We start from the raw sequence: 13,929 nt of genomic DNA on the forward strand, positions 1-13,929 counted from the left end.
GGCCCACACCACCCCTAGGCGTGACCAGGGGGTGGCCCGCGCCTAGGCATGGTGTGGCCGCCTCCTGGCTCGTCTCCGTCTCTCCTCTGGACTCCGTCTTCGTTACAGTAAAATAGGAACTTCGGCTTTTGTTTCGTCCAATTCGAGAATATTTCCTGTACAACTTTCCTGAAATATAAAAACAGCAAAAAACAGGAACTGGCACTGTGGCATCTTGTCAATAGGTCAGTTCCAGAAAATGCATAAAAGAGCCACGAAGTGTAAACAAAACATATAGAAATTGGTGTAAAACAAGCATGGAGCATCAAAAATTATAGATACGTTTGCAACGTATCAACGGTGGAGGGGGTGCTCCCAACCCCGATCCCGACCCGCCCCGCGGACCACGCTCCGCTTGCACACCGACCGTGAAACCTTCCCCATTGACAAAGACTTGCACCGAGCCCTTGATACTCTCCGGGTACCGGCATTGAAACCGAACCCTCACCGGCTCCGTCTCCCACTTCAGCAGTGAGAGCTCGTCGACGTCAATGGCCCGACCCACCATGGAGAACGCCGCCATCAGCCGCTCCCTCTCAAGCAGATCCTCCGGGACCCCTGTGAGCTGCACCCACGCTGAAGGAAGCACGAGGTAGGGCTTAGGAGCGCAGAACGCCTCACGAATCTCGGTCTCGATCTTGCACAGGGGTAGGTAAAGCTTGCCGCTGCCCGTGCTGAGTCGTAGCGTCTGTCTGGTCGGGAAAACCACGGAGAACTCAGTCTTCGATACCCGCTTCACCTGCCAGTCCCACAATTTGTCGTCTAGATGCTTCAGTGCATCAGACAATTGCTCCTCTGACAGTGGCACCGTGTTGAATTTGATCACAGCCGAAAAAACTTCCCCTTTTCACTGTCCCGACTTGAGCGGTTCAACGTCGATATTGAAAAAACCACCCCCGGTGACAAGGTATTAACTTGTCAATGCCTACGGATTGTAGACTAGGGTTTTAGCGGAAGTAGAGGGCAAGTACATTTTCCATCTTTATCGGGTGCGCGACCAGCGCTCCCAATGGGAGTAGCCCCCGAGGCTACAGCCAAGTGCTTGTACTTGGTTGTAGGCTCACCTTTTTTATCTTTGTTGAACCACCATATACTTACGCCTTTTGTGCCATCCTCTTATCAGAAATTATCATTCAACTTCGGATAAGAGTAGCCCCCGAGCATTTGAACAAACACTTGTATTTGATCAAAGGCTCTCGAAGTTTATCTTATTGGAAACCTCGACAGTTCTTCTGCCGTTATTTTGAAATACTTATTCGAGATTTTCCAATGACGACGTCGATGCTAACGATAGCCATGAACTCTGTATTGGGAAGGCGCGAATCCAGTCATGTCTCTGATATGTGGGTCCAAACTGCTGTGCCTTTGATACGTCGTGGGAGTGGGGGACACACGTCCTCCGCTTTTTCCGGCACGCGCACTGCGGCGCCCGTCCAGTAACTTCTCAGTAAATATACGATTATACCCTCGATAACACGTGTAAGGCATCGGGTTTATTTCCTTTTTATCCAACGGTGCGACGGTTCGGTGGCTTGCTATAAAGTTACCCCTTGTTCCTCAATCTCCCCCTTCGCTGCGCCGCTCATTTTTCCCTTCTCTCTCCAAAATCGCCATTGCTGTCCCCCAAGCTCCACGTGCTTCCGTTCATCTCCAAAGCTCACTTTGATGCCACCGCGCACGAAGCTTCTGAGACACACCACGCCAGGAACCAATCCGTTGATGGAGCCTGCGGAGATTTCCTGGTGGGAGAGATCTAAAATCTCCAATCAAGATCTGAAGAGCCTCAAGACATTCGGGCTGCTGAAGAAGGAAGAAGCACTACTCTTCCCTGGCGATGAAAGTTTCCCTACGCCACGCATTGGATACCGGGTAACCTTCGTTGACCATCTCATTCGCGGCCTGTCCACCCCCATCCACGAGTTTCTTCGTGGGCTACTCTTTGTCTATGGGATTCAGCTACATCAGCTAACCCCCAACTCCATCCTCCATATCTCTATTTTTATCACATTATGCGAATGCTTTCTCGGGACCCATCCTCATTGGGGCCTGTGGAAACGCATCTTTTACCTTCGGCGCAACAGCTCTCGTAGCGTCGCCTACAATGTGGGTGGCGTTGTTATCTGCGTCCGACCCGAAGTTGATTACTTCGACGTCAAGTTCCCTGACTCCGTTCAAGGGTGGCGCCGGAGATGGTTATACATTCAAGAGGAGCATGTCGACTCGCAAGAATACAACATCGCTCCTTTTGATGGTGCCGCGAAGATCCTTCGGCGCCGGTCGTGGGACGACGAAGCTTCCGAGGAAGAAAAAACGGCGACAAATGCACTGATGAAGCGCATCCGCGAGCTTCAGAACACCCGCGGTAAAGAACTGTCGGGTGTTCAAATCACTGCTCACTTCCTTAGGATCAGGGTGCAGCCTTTACAGGCTCGCAAAAACCCCCTCTGGATGTATGTTGGTGAAGAAGATGTCGACCACGTATCCAAGGACCTTTCTGTGAAGGACTTGGAGAAGCTTGTCCGATGTTTTTTGTCGCTAAGCAAGAAGGACAAGGTTCCAACCTCTTGTCGCGTGGAGCCATACAGCGGTAGCCACGCCCTTCCCAAAGTAAGTAATCTTTTCCTTCAAGTTGTGTTCTTTACTTTTCTCGACTGCTATATTGTTTCCTTGTATCCTTATATTTGCTTGCTGCCTATTCAATAGAACCATCAACCTCTTTCTTCTCTTCCTCCTCTTCCTGAGGGTGGAGAAGTGGATGAGCGAACCGTCATTACTGATGAGTCGCAAAAATCCTCTCACCCTGAAGCAGAAGTCGCGAGATCTCACAAATTCGTGGCTTCCTCTGAAAAAGACACGGAATTAGAAGCTTCTGAATCCGTGCACTCTCCCCCTTCCGCTGTTTCTCCAAAGAACAAGCGAAAAAGGGATGAAGTCGAAGACTGCGGCACCTCCAAACCCAGTGGGTCACTTGCCGAGGAAACTTCTCCCGAGGAAGAGGGTGGCTTCTGCCCTTATGAAGTGCCATCACTAGCTCGTAAGTGTCGCCTTTTTGTTTCAGTTTTTTTTACATATTTATCTTTTAAACATCCTCATGTTTCTTTCTTGACAGTGGTGAAGAAGAAGAAGAACTCGCTGTTAACGTGACGGCTCCAACGAGCACGTCAAATACTTTAGTTCTTTCGGAAGCCCGCCGTGCTGCGGAGGAAAACTCGCCTCCCCCTCATCAAGATCTGGAAATGTTGACTCCTGTCGCCAGCCCCCGAGCCTCTTCACCAAAAAGACCAAGGATTGGGCTTGGCGAGAGCCACGACTTTTTGGCCGGAAGTTCGATGACTCCTTCCTTGAATGATGTAAGTTTTCTTGCAACTATATTGTTTATCGTTTGTCGAGGTTTTCTTTCTGAGCCTGTCTGTCGACTCTCTTTTTGCAGCCTCTGATGAAACATTTCATAAATCTCGGTACTCAATTTATTGGGTATCGAGATACTGTCGAAGATTTGAAAGGTAAACCTTGCTTCCTGCAGATAGGATATTTTGTTTTTCCTTGACTGGATTATGTTATATTTTGATTTCAAATTCCTGCAACATCTCCTTTCTCCAGAGTCTCTCGCCAAAGCCAACAAACGCGCTGATGATCTTGCTATCAAGCTTGATCAAAGCGAGAAGGCTCGCAAAAAGGCTGAGCAAGACGCTGCCTCTCTTGAAGATCTTCGGAAGATGCTCCACCACGCTGAGAATGCTTTGAGCGAGAAGACGACTCAACAGATTGCGCGTGAAGAGGCCATCATAGGCCGCTTAGAGTCGCAAAATCGGCGCTTTGTCAGTGAGTTCTTTGATCACTTTTCTCAAGCTTCTTTTAGAATTGGCTCTCCGCATATGTCTTGATGAACCCGAATTTTGTTTCAGCAGGGAAGATGGGTGAAGATTTTGCCCTTCAGGAAGCTGAGGATGATCGTCTTCTCGACACCCTCTCCATCCTTGAACTTCACGGGGATCTAGCGCGTAGCAGTATTGTCGATGCGCGGACCGCGTTCACGCACCTCTTCCCCTACTTCTTCCCCAAGCAAACACAACCAACTACCTTCTCTGAACTTTCCAGGCGCTTCCTTCCCCAGGAAGATCTTGGATTGGCTTTTCGGCAGGAGAATTTGAAGGTTGGGGTTGAAGGAACCATAGCCCTGGTTGCCGAAAGCCAGCAAAACGTCGACTGGGCGAAGGCTGGTGAAACGAAGGGAATGAACAAGGAGAAGTGGAAGTCCTTGGTGAAGGCTACCAAGCCACACTCTAAGAAGATTCTCTCCTTCCTCAGATACAAACCAGCTGCTTCCTCCAGTTCTGCCAAGCCGGAGGTCAAGTAGACCAACTTATTCCTCCGTTTCTTTCTTTTTCTTTTGGTAGTTGCCGATATCTTCATGATGTATGACTGTCATTCGTCGACTCACTAGGAGTCGACCTTTTGTAATGGATCCCCCACTTATGTAAATATTTCATCATTATGAATGAAAAAGGAAAGAATCCTTTTGTGGTAATTGATGTCGACTTTTTCCTTTTCTTCCAGTTGGTGTTTGATAATTACTCTAAGACTGCTGGACCATCATCTGCTTCCCCTGCCACTTCTCGCTCTAAACGGATAGCTGACAACGTTTTGCTGGATGATTCCTCGTCTTTGAACCTGAATCAACTAGAAATAGCTGAACTTCGACAACAACTCCAAGCCATGAAGAAACAATCCCTTATTGTCATGGATCAATCCCACAAATCTTTCGAGCGGGAAAAGATGGCTCTTCAGCAGGCTCAAGAAGCTTTAAAGTTGAAAGATGCTGCGGTTGCCGAGGCTTTACAAGCCACTTCTCGAGAAAATTATATGCTTGAACTGCTGACTGACGCAAGTCTAGATATGGCAGGTAAGTCTCGCCCTTTGCATTCTTTTCCTTATTCGCGTATGAGTTTTTCGATCCTCATCATATTTCCTGATACGGTTAGGTTCCTTCTTGGATGCTGCTGCCGAAGACCAGCGTGTTGATGCGAGAGCCGAGGTTCTTATTCGACTTGCTCAGCAGAACAACGCCAGCTTTTGGTCTTCCCCGGACCGGACCCGACAAATTGTACGATTTCAGGATCGTGCTTCTCAGGTTCGGGAATATCTTGACTTCTGCACAAAGACACCAGCCATGGTTTACAACGCCATGTTTCCTCGGAATCTGCAACCCAAAACTCTTCCTGAATTGATGAACAAGTTTAAGAGTGTTCGTCGAATCCATGGATTTGTGAAAGCTCAGTTAATGGCTGGTGCTAGGTTCTCTATGATCATGCTCCAAATCTGCTACCCGAAACTTGATATGTCCAATGTTGTTGATCTTTGCCATGAACGATTAAGAAAACGAAGGAGGAACGTCGACAAGATCAATGACGCGGTGACACCCGTAGCCGAAAAGATGATTGAAGATCTTCTTCGGATGGATGTTGCGTGCTTCACAGAGAACCATTATGCTGATTCCATGGGTGCTTCTGCGGGAGATGAAAGGCTAAACATAGATGACCTTATAGGAGATGATTGAAGTTCTTTTTCTTCTGTCGAATTTTTCCTGAAATAAAGAGATATCTTGTATATTGCGAGAAATATCTTGTAAGTTGCGAGAACTATGTATTTTTTCCTTTAGCCCCCGAGTGTATGTATGTTATTTGCGAGGTATTCAAACCAAAGCAAATGAATTGAGTTTATATTGTAAGGACCGAGTATATATTGTTCAACTTGCGGGTTGCAAGCCCCCGAGCCCGTCGAACAAAAAGATGTATACCACCAATATCTTTACTATATTGCAGCATCGCGAGCCCGCCTCATTAAAAACCTTCCAGCCCCACTCGGTGCCCTGAAAGGAAAAGAGTGCGTCTGAAAACTCGCGAGCTTTTCAGTACATTGTATGTTTGCATGCATATCTATATTGTGACTTCTACACATAAAAACGCCGAAGCTGCGCCACGTTCCATGGATTTGGCTCTATGACCCCTGTCTTCTTGTCCTTTATTCTGTACGCTCCTCCTGCGATCACCTCGGTGACAATGTATGGTCCTACCCATGGTGACTCAAATTTTTCATGGTTGTCCTGGGTAAGTCGAAGAACGAGGTCGCCAACTTGAAAAGATCTTGGACGCAAACATCGACTATGATAGTTTTTCAGGTCTTGCTGGTACTTGGTAACTCTTGACAACACCTCATCTCTAGCTTCGTTGAGTGCGTCGACATCGTCCTCTAGTGCCTTTCTTGAAGTTTCTTCATCATATTCCGCCACTCTCGGGGAATTGTGTTCTATTTCTATCGGTAGCACTGCCTCGGCCCCATGGATCAAAAAGAACGGAGTTTCCTGTGTTGCTGTATTGGGTGTTGTCTGTATACTCCACAACACGCTAGGCAGCTCTTCTGCCCAAGTATGTCGAGCTTTCTCCAAGGGTGTCAACAATCGTTTCTTGATACCATTGCAGATGATACCGTTTGCTTTCTCGACTTGACCATTGGTTTGCGGGTGCGCAACTGATGCAAAGTGTAGTTTGATGCCTACCTCTGCGCAATATGCCTTGAATTCCTTGGAGGTGAAATTGCTGCCGTTGTCCGTGACAATGCTGTGAGGGACACCAAAACGAAAAACGATGCCCTTAACGAAGCTTACCACCGATGCTGCATCTGGCGAAGTTATTGGTTTTGCCTCAATCCACTTAGTAAACTTGTCGACAGCCACGAGCATATATACGTATCCTCCTGGCCATGCCTTATGTAATTTCCCCACCATATCGAGACCCCATTGTGCAAAAGGCCACGAGAAAGGTATTGGCATCAGCTCTGCTGCCGGAGAATGAGGTTTTGCCGCAAATCTTTAGCACGCATCACAAGTGCACACTATGTCCTTCGCATCTTCTATTGTAGTTAGCCAATAGAATCCTGCCCTGAAGACCTTGGCTGCTATTGCTCGACTGCTTGCGTGGTGTCCACACACTCCTTCGTGTACATCCTTCAGGATAATTCTTCCTTCTTCAGATGTAACGCATCTCTGCAATACTCCCGATATACTTCGCTTGTACAGCTCTCCTTTGACCACAGTTAAAGCTTTGGATCATCGAATAACTCGCCTTGCTTCTACCGGATCTTCGGGTATCTCTTTCCTTAGGATATATGCTACGTAAACCTGCATCCAAGGAACTTGCACCATCATCACCTCATGTCATTCCTCTTCCTCTTCAGATGTATTTGCTTCTGATTCTGCTGGAGCCCCCGAGTCTTTCTCTAGCTTCTTCTTTGGCTGTTTCGATGTTTTCTTCACCTTAGTTGATCTTTCGCTTATCTCCTCCCAAAATACGCCAGGTGGTATTGCTAAGCATTGCGACCCGATGTTTGCCAAAACATCGGCTTCATCGTTGCTGAGTCTACTAATGTGGTTCACTTCACACCCATCAAAGAGTTTCTCGAGTTCATTGTATACTTCCTTGTACGCTATCATGCTGTCATTGACTGCATCGCACTGATTCATCACCTGTTGAGCCACCAGTTGGGAGTCGCCGAAAATTTTTAATCGAGTTGCTCCACAAGCCTTCGCCATCTTCATCCCATGTATGAGTGCTTCATACTCCGCCTCATTATTGGATGCATTGGGAAACGTCATCTGCAGCACATATTTCATCTTATCTCCTTGAGGTGATACTGATATCACGCCTGCTCCAGCTCCTTCTAACCTCTTGGACCCGTCGAAGTTCATGGTCCAGGTACTCGACAAATCTGGGGGTCCCGTATTTTGCAGCTCCATCCACTCTGCGACGAAGTCTGGCAAAATTTGCAACTTTATTGCTTTTCGCTTTTCATACGTGATGTCCCAAGGGGAAAGCTCTATTCCCCAAAGGGAGACACGGCCTGTAGCTTCTGGATTGTTTAGGATGTTTGATAAAGGCGCCTCATTGACCACTATTATCGGATGCGCCGAAAAATAGTGTCGCAATTTTCTTGCGGTTGTAAACACTCCATACGCTAACTTCTGATAGTGCGGGTACCGCTATTTTGAAGGCGATAAAACTTCACTGATGAAATATACCGGCCTTTGGACTCCATGAAGTTTCCCTTCTTCTTCTCTTTCTACCACAAGTACTGTGCTGACCACCTGAGGTGTAGCCGCGATATATAACAGGAGAGGTTCCTTTTCCTTGGGCGCCACCAGTATTGGAGGTGTCGAGATTGTGCGCTTGAGGTGCTCAAACGCCCTATCTGCTTCTTCGTTCCACTCGAACTTTTCTCCTTGCTTGATCAGCGCATAAAAGGGCAGCGCTTTTTCTCCTAGCCTGGCGACAAATCGGCTCAAAGCCGCGACACGTCCTATCAGCTGCTGTATCTCCTTAAGCTTCGTTGGCTTTCTCATTGTCACAATTGCTTGTATCTTCTCAGGATTCGCCTCAATTCCTCTGGCTGATACCAAGTATCCAAGGAGCTCTCCCGCAGGAATGCCAAAGGAACACTTCGTCGGGTTTAGCTTGAGGCGAAACTTGTCAAGGTTGTCGAAGGTTTCCTTGAGATCATCGATTAAAGATAACCCCTGCTTTGTTATAATCACGACATCATCGATATATACTTGAACGTTCCTGCCGATCTGCGCGGCAAGATACTTTTGCATCATCCTTTGATAAGTAGCTCCCGCATTTTTCAACCCGAAAGGCATCGTTTTATAGCAGAACACACCGTAAGGTGTTATGAAAGCTGTTTTGACCTCATCCTCTTCTTTTAAGCGGATCTGGTTGTAACCAGAATACGCGTCCAGGAAGGAAAGACGTTCGCATCCCGCTGTGGAGTCGATAATTTGATCGATCCTCGGGAGGGAAAGTGATCCTTTGGACAATGTTTATTGAGACACGTGAAGTCGACGCACATGCGAAGGACGTCAGTGTTTTTCTTCGGGACCAGGACTGGGTTAGCAACCCATGTGGCTTCTGTATGCAGCTCCTTGATGAAGTTTGCCTCTCGAAGTCGATTAATTTCCGACAGCATAGCTTTGCGGTTTGGTTCCGAAAAACGCCGTAAAGGTTGTTTAATTGGCCTAGCCATTGGATCCACATTAAGAGGGTGCTCGGCAAGTTCCCTGGGTACTCCTGGCATGTCAGCTGGACACCATGCGAAGATTTCCCAGCGCTCACGGAGGAACTCGACGAGCGCGCTTTCCTATGCGCTATCCATATTTGTTGTGATAGCTGTCATCTTCTTGGGATCTGTCGGGTGAATCTGTACTTCCTTTGAGTTCTTGGTGGTGTCAAAGGTTGGCTCCTTCTGCGGCCTCCCTCCATCAGGCAACACATCATAATCAGTTGTTAGCCTTGACGCCATATATTCTGCTTGCATCCCGAAAGTTTCTGACAGCCGATGGAAATCTTTGTCGCACTTATCTACCAGCGCGAAACTGCCTTTTACTGTAATTGGGCCGTTGGGTCCAGGGAGTCTCCACAATAAGTATGTGTAATGTGGTACTGCCATAAATCTGGCATAAGCGGGTCGTCCTAGCAGAGCATGATACTGTGACGGGAAATCCACAACTTCGAATTCTAGTTTCTCTCTTCTGTAATTTTCTTGGGTTCCGAACTGAACGTCGAGACTGATCTTTCCCAATGAATAACTTGGCTTCTCCAGGGTGATACCATGGAAACGCGTGTCAGTTGGTTTTAGATTTGCCAAAGATATGTTCATCTTCCTCAATGTATCTCCATGAGGTTTAAGCTGCTGCCTCCATCTATGAACACCCGTGAAACGTCGAATCCTGCAATCACCGCCGCTGGATCAAAGCTGATTGCCCTGGTCGTGGAACTTGCTGTGGGTGGTCTGCTATGGTGAAGCCGATGTCTTGCCCCGACCAATTCAGGTACTCAATCGTTGGTGGAGGCATCTTCTCCGCCATATAAACTTGCCGCGAGATCACTTTTTGAGTTCTATTGGAGGGTCTGCCCTTTTGAATCATCGAGACTTCCCATTGGTGTCGATATAAGGACCGTTGGTTGGAGCTGCCGCCAATTGCAACTGGTGTCGATTTTCGTCTGTAATTGCGGGTGGAGGTGGAAGGTGAATCTCACTCCTTGGCCCCTGGGGGTTTCTGTTTGCTGCCTGTGCATTGGCATGTCCCGCATATCTATGTAATGCTAGGAAAGTTCGGCAGTCCTTCTGAAGATGACCCGACTGTCTTTTCCCAGTATTATCGAGAAAGAAATGCATCTGGCACGGTCCATTCAAAAGGTCCTCGGGTGATACATACGGTCTTTGGAACCTTGGTCCACTATTTTGTTTGTTAGAACGGGGAGCATCCCTGTAGTCGCTGCGCTGTTCATTACCCCTTTGATAGTCATCTCGATGATTTTCTCCATTGTTTCCTCGGAAGCCAGCCGATATTTGGCCAGGACCATCATAATCTGAGAACTGTCGAGAAAAACGTCGTCTATTTCGATTATTTCGGTTGCGGTCGTCCTCAGGCGACCTATGCCGTTTATTTTGAACAGCATCTTCTCCATCTGCCCAGCGATTCGCTATTTCCATGAGTGCTGATATTGTTTTCGGATTGGTCCTTCCCAAATCCTCGATTAAGTCCTTCCTTCGGATACCAGCAACAAACGCATCTATTGCTCTTTCGTCAGATATGTTCTCTACCGAATTTTTGATGATGTTCCATCTCTGGATGTACGTCCTCATTGGCTCATCGTACTTTTGTCTGCAGGCCCTCAACTGCTCTATTGACGCGGGTTTCTTGCATGTGGATAGGAAGTTCTTTACAAACATGTCCTCGAAAGTTTCCCAGCTATCGATGGATCCAGGTGGTAACTTTTTTATCCATGACCTCGCTGCCCCACTTAGGTGTACCTGAATACTCTGTATGGCAGTTGCTTTGGTTCCACCCGTCAATTTTACTGTCTCCAGGTAGTCGACTAACCAGTCCTCAGGATCTTGCAGACCATCGAACTTCTTGTAGTTGTCGGGTAATTCAAACTCAGATGGGACCCGAGTTTTACGAACTCGTCGAGTGAAGCAAGGGAGTCCGCACATATCCTCCTCGTCTACTTCTGGTGAGTGCCGATGTTCTCTTCTTTCTTGCCGCGCTCTATCGATCCGCGCCTGTGTCGCTATATTTCTCACATCACCCATTCTGGGAGGATCTTGCACTACCGCCGCGGGTCGTGGACTATTTTGCCTTGGAGCACCTTCGGGAGGTGTACTTGTGCTTGCAAACGCTGTTCCCATGACTCCAACTCCTACCATAGCCATATTGTACAACGCTTCTCTTGGATCTCCGGGAGGTGGCCTGGATGCCAGTATGTAAGCCTGAGTCACAATGTATCCAGCTTCCGGTGTTTTGGGAATAATGTTTCCTCTTGTGTCTATCGACATAAAAGACATGTCGAGGTTTTGGACCAGATGCTCCCTCTCGTTCTCAGGTATATGCTGCAGCCGAGATCTTCCTCTATTATGGGCTTCCCTGTGATTATCTCCCGAAGTTCCTGATTATCGACTCAGCTCAGCTCTTCGCCTACTCGACGCGGAAGCTGCCGCTTTTCTTTGCTCAAATATCACCCTTTGCTTCTCCAGTTCTCGACTAGCACGCGCGAGCCTATATTGGTACGCTTGCAACTCCTCCACCGTAGCGGCAGTGGTCAACAGATTTGTACCGTTCAAGGCTGTTGTCGCTCTGTCCCAAGCTGCTTGCGGTAGTTGAAACTTCTGGCGTGGTGTAGTCCCGACATATTTGGTGCCTAAACCTCGCGTGAGATCAGCGGGGTCGACGTATGGATTTCCCAAATCATCGAAAGCCTCTGATGTTTCGTTCTCCGGATGACTGGACTCGCCAATCACGTATACTTGATGGTATGTTGGCCTTGAGTGGTCCTCTTCTGGGTCGGTGACACCGTCGTAACGATCGGCGAAGACCTCCCGAATAAGGGTAGATTTGTCGATGAAGCTGAAGCTGTCGATGCTTTCCGAGTCGCTGTCCAGATCGGAATCCGTGAACGACCCGAAAGACATCCCGCCGAATAGATTGGCGAGATCTCCGCCGACGGCGGGCGTGACGCTGCTTGTCGACGAGGTTTTCCCGCTTGATTTTGTTGACGATGATGATCCCGAGAAATCAGAACCAACCGCTAGCGGTCCCGAACGGATCGGTGCCGCTAAACGACGTGATCCTTCTCTCCCGACGCAAAAGTAGAAACTCCCAAACTTCATCTCCATTGGCTCTTCCAGATAGGCATATGCATCCAAACGGGCGGGAGGGTGAGGAACAAAATCAACGAGATCAGTTTCGATCTGTTTACCTCCGTCCATCGCATTGCTTGCCACCGAAGATGTCGACGATGTTGAACGTGCCATCGAGATCAGCTCCTTGTCGCCTCTAATTCCCACAGACGGCGCTAATTGACAAGGTATTAACTTGTCAATGCCTACGGATTGTAGACTAGGGTTTTAGCGGAAGTAGAGGGCAAGTAGATCTCGAGGGTTTCAGCCGGAAAAGTACTCGACTGCTAGAAAGCTAGGGTTATGTTGACAATGAATCAATCCTTTCTCCGTCCCTTGACTCCCCCTTATATAGGAGGCGGAGCCGAGGGTTTCGTGATGTACAAGTTTACAAAGATCGGGAGACTCTTTGAGTTCGTCCCGTAATAGTTACAAGTTCTTATTCCTAATACAATTCTATCTTTCCAAATATGTCGAGACTTAATTGGGCTTCCGGGCTTCATATTCTTCGAGTCATGGGCCTTCAGTAAACCCCGGGTACCATCTTCGGCAAGCCCATTGGGGATGCCTATGTCACCCGGTGATAGCTTGACCCATGGTCTACAGCTTGAACGACCTTCCCCTGGTCGGACAACTAGCTGAGGAGTGGCCCTCTCCACTGCATAGCACGCAGAGCGGCTCAAAGGTGCACTCGGTCTGGAAATGGCCACCCCTGCCGCACTTGAAGCATTCTCCACCGGCCGGAGCCCCTGCTCGTTGCACTGTGGTCTTTGCCTTGCCCTTTGGTTGCAACGGGCCCGTCGCCGCCACCGGCTTCTTGCCCCTGTTCTTCTGTGTCTGCCGCTGCCCCTGCCCGCCGCGGTCTCCCTGACCAGCGCCGGCATCTCTCTCACCCTGTCCCGCACCCACCTATGCATGCTTGAACCGGTCCCTCTGCTCCTCTTCCCACCGCTGCTGCTCGCGCCACCACGGCGGCGGCGAGCTCCACTCTTCCCGGCCACGCGACGACCCGCGCGGCCCCTGTTCGTCGGCGTAGCGGAAACCACCACCACCGCCCTCCTGCCTGCTACCTCCGCCCAGACGCCACTTGTAGCGTAGGCTACGGGCTAGGCCACACGGCCCAACAACCGCACCAGGCGACCCGGGCCACCGGCCTGGCCCAGCCAGCCCCTCAAGCCACGTGGACGTGCGGGCCGAAACCCCTGCTCAGACCCCAGCGGCCCAGGAGGCTCAGGCCCACCAGCTCCTGGCCCAGCCCCAACCACCACGCCGCCAGAGAGTGAATCCCCCAACTGGGAGGCGACCGGCTCCCTCCACCGCGACAACGCTGCTGCCGCTGGGCCGCTCCGGACTCTCCTCCCCAGGACGAAACCTGCGCCTGCTGCCACCACTCCTGCCCGAGCCCTCCCCATCTCCCAAACACGGGAAGCATTGCGACGATGCTGAGTAGAACCTCGAGCCTCTGCCCCCCGGCGCAAAGGCCATCCTTCTCCGATGGCGGAAGGAGCCCGCAAGCTCCGCCGCGCGCTGGACAAAACCGTCGAGGGTGGCAACCGGCGACGGTCGTCTCTACGAGCTCCCAAGCTCCGGATCTGACCCAGACGCCACCACCTCGTCCTCGGACACCCCCCCCCCCCCCCCCCCCCCCCCTCGTCGGAC

This window comes from Lolium perenne, chromosome 5 (assembly GCF_019359855.2).
Source record: "Lolium perenne isolate Kyuss_39 chromosome 5, Kyuss_2.0, whole genome shotgun sequence".
NCBI lineage: Eukaryota > Viridiplantae > Streptophyta > Magnoliopsida > Poales > Poaceae > Lolium > Lolium perenne.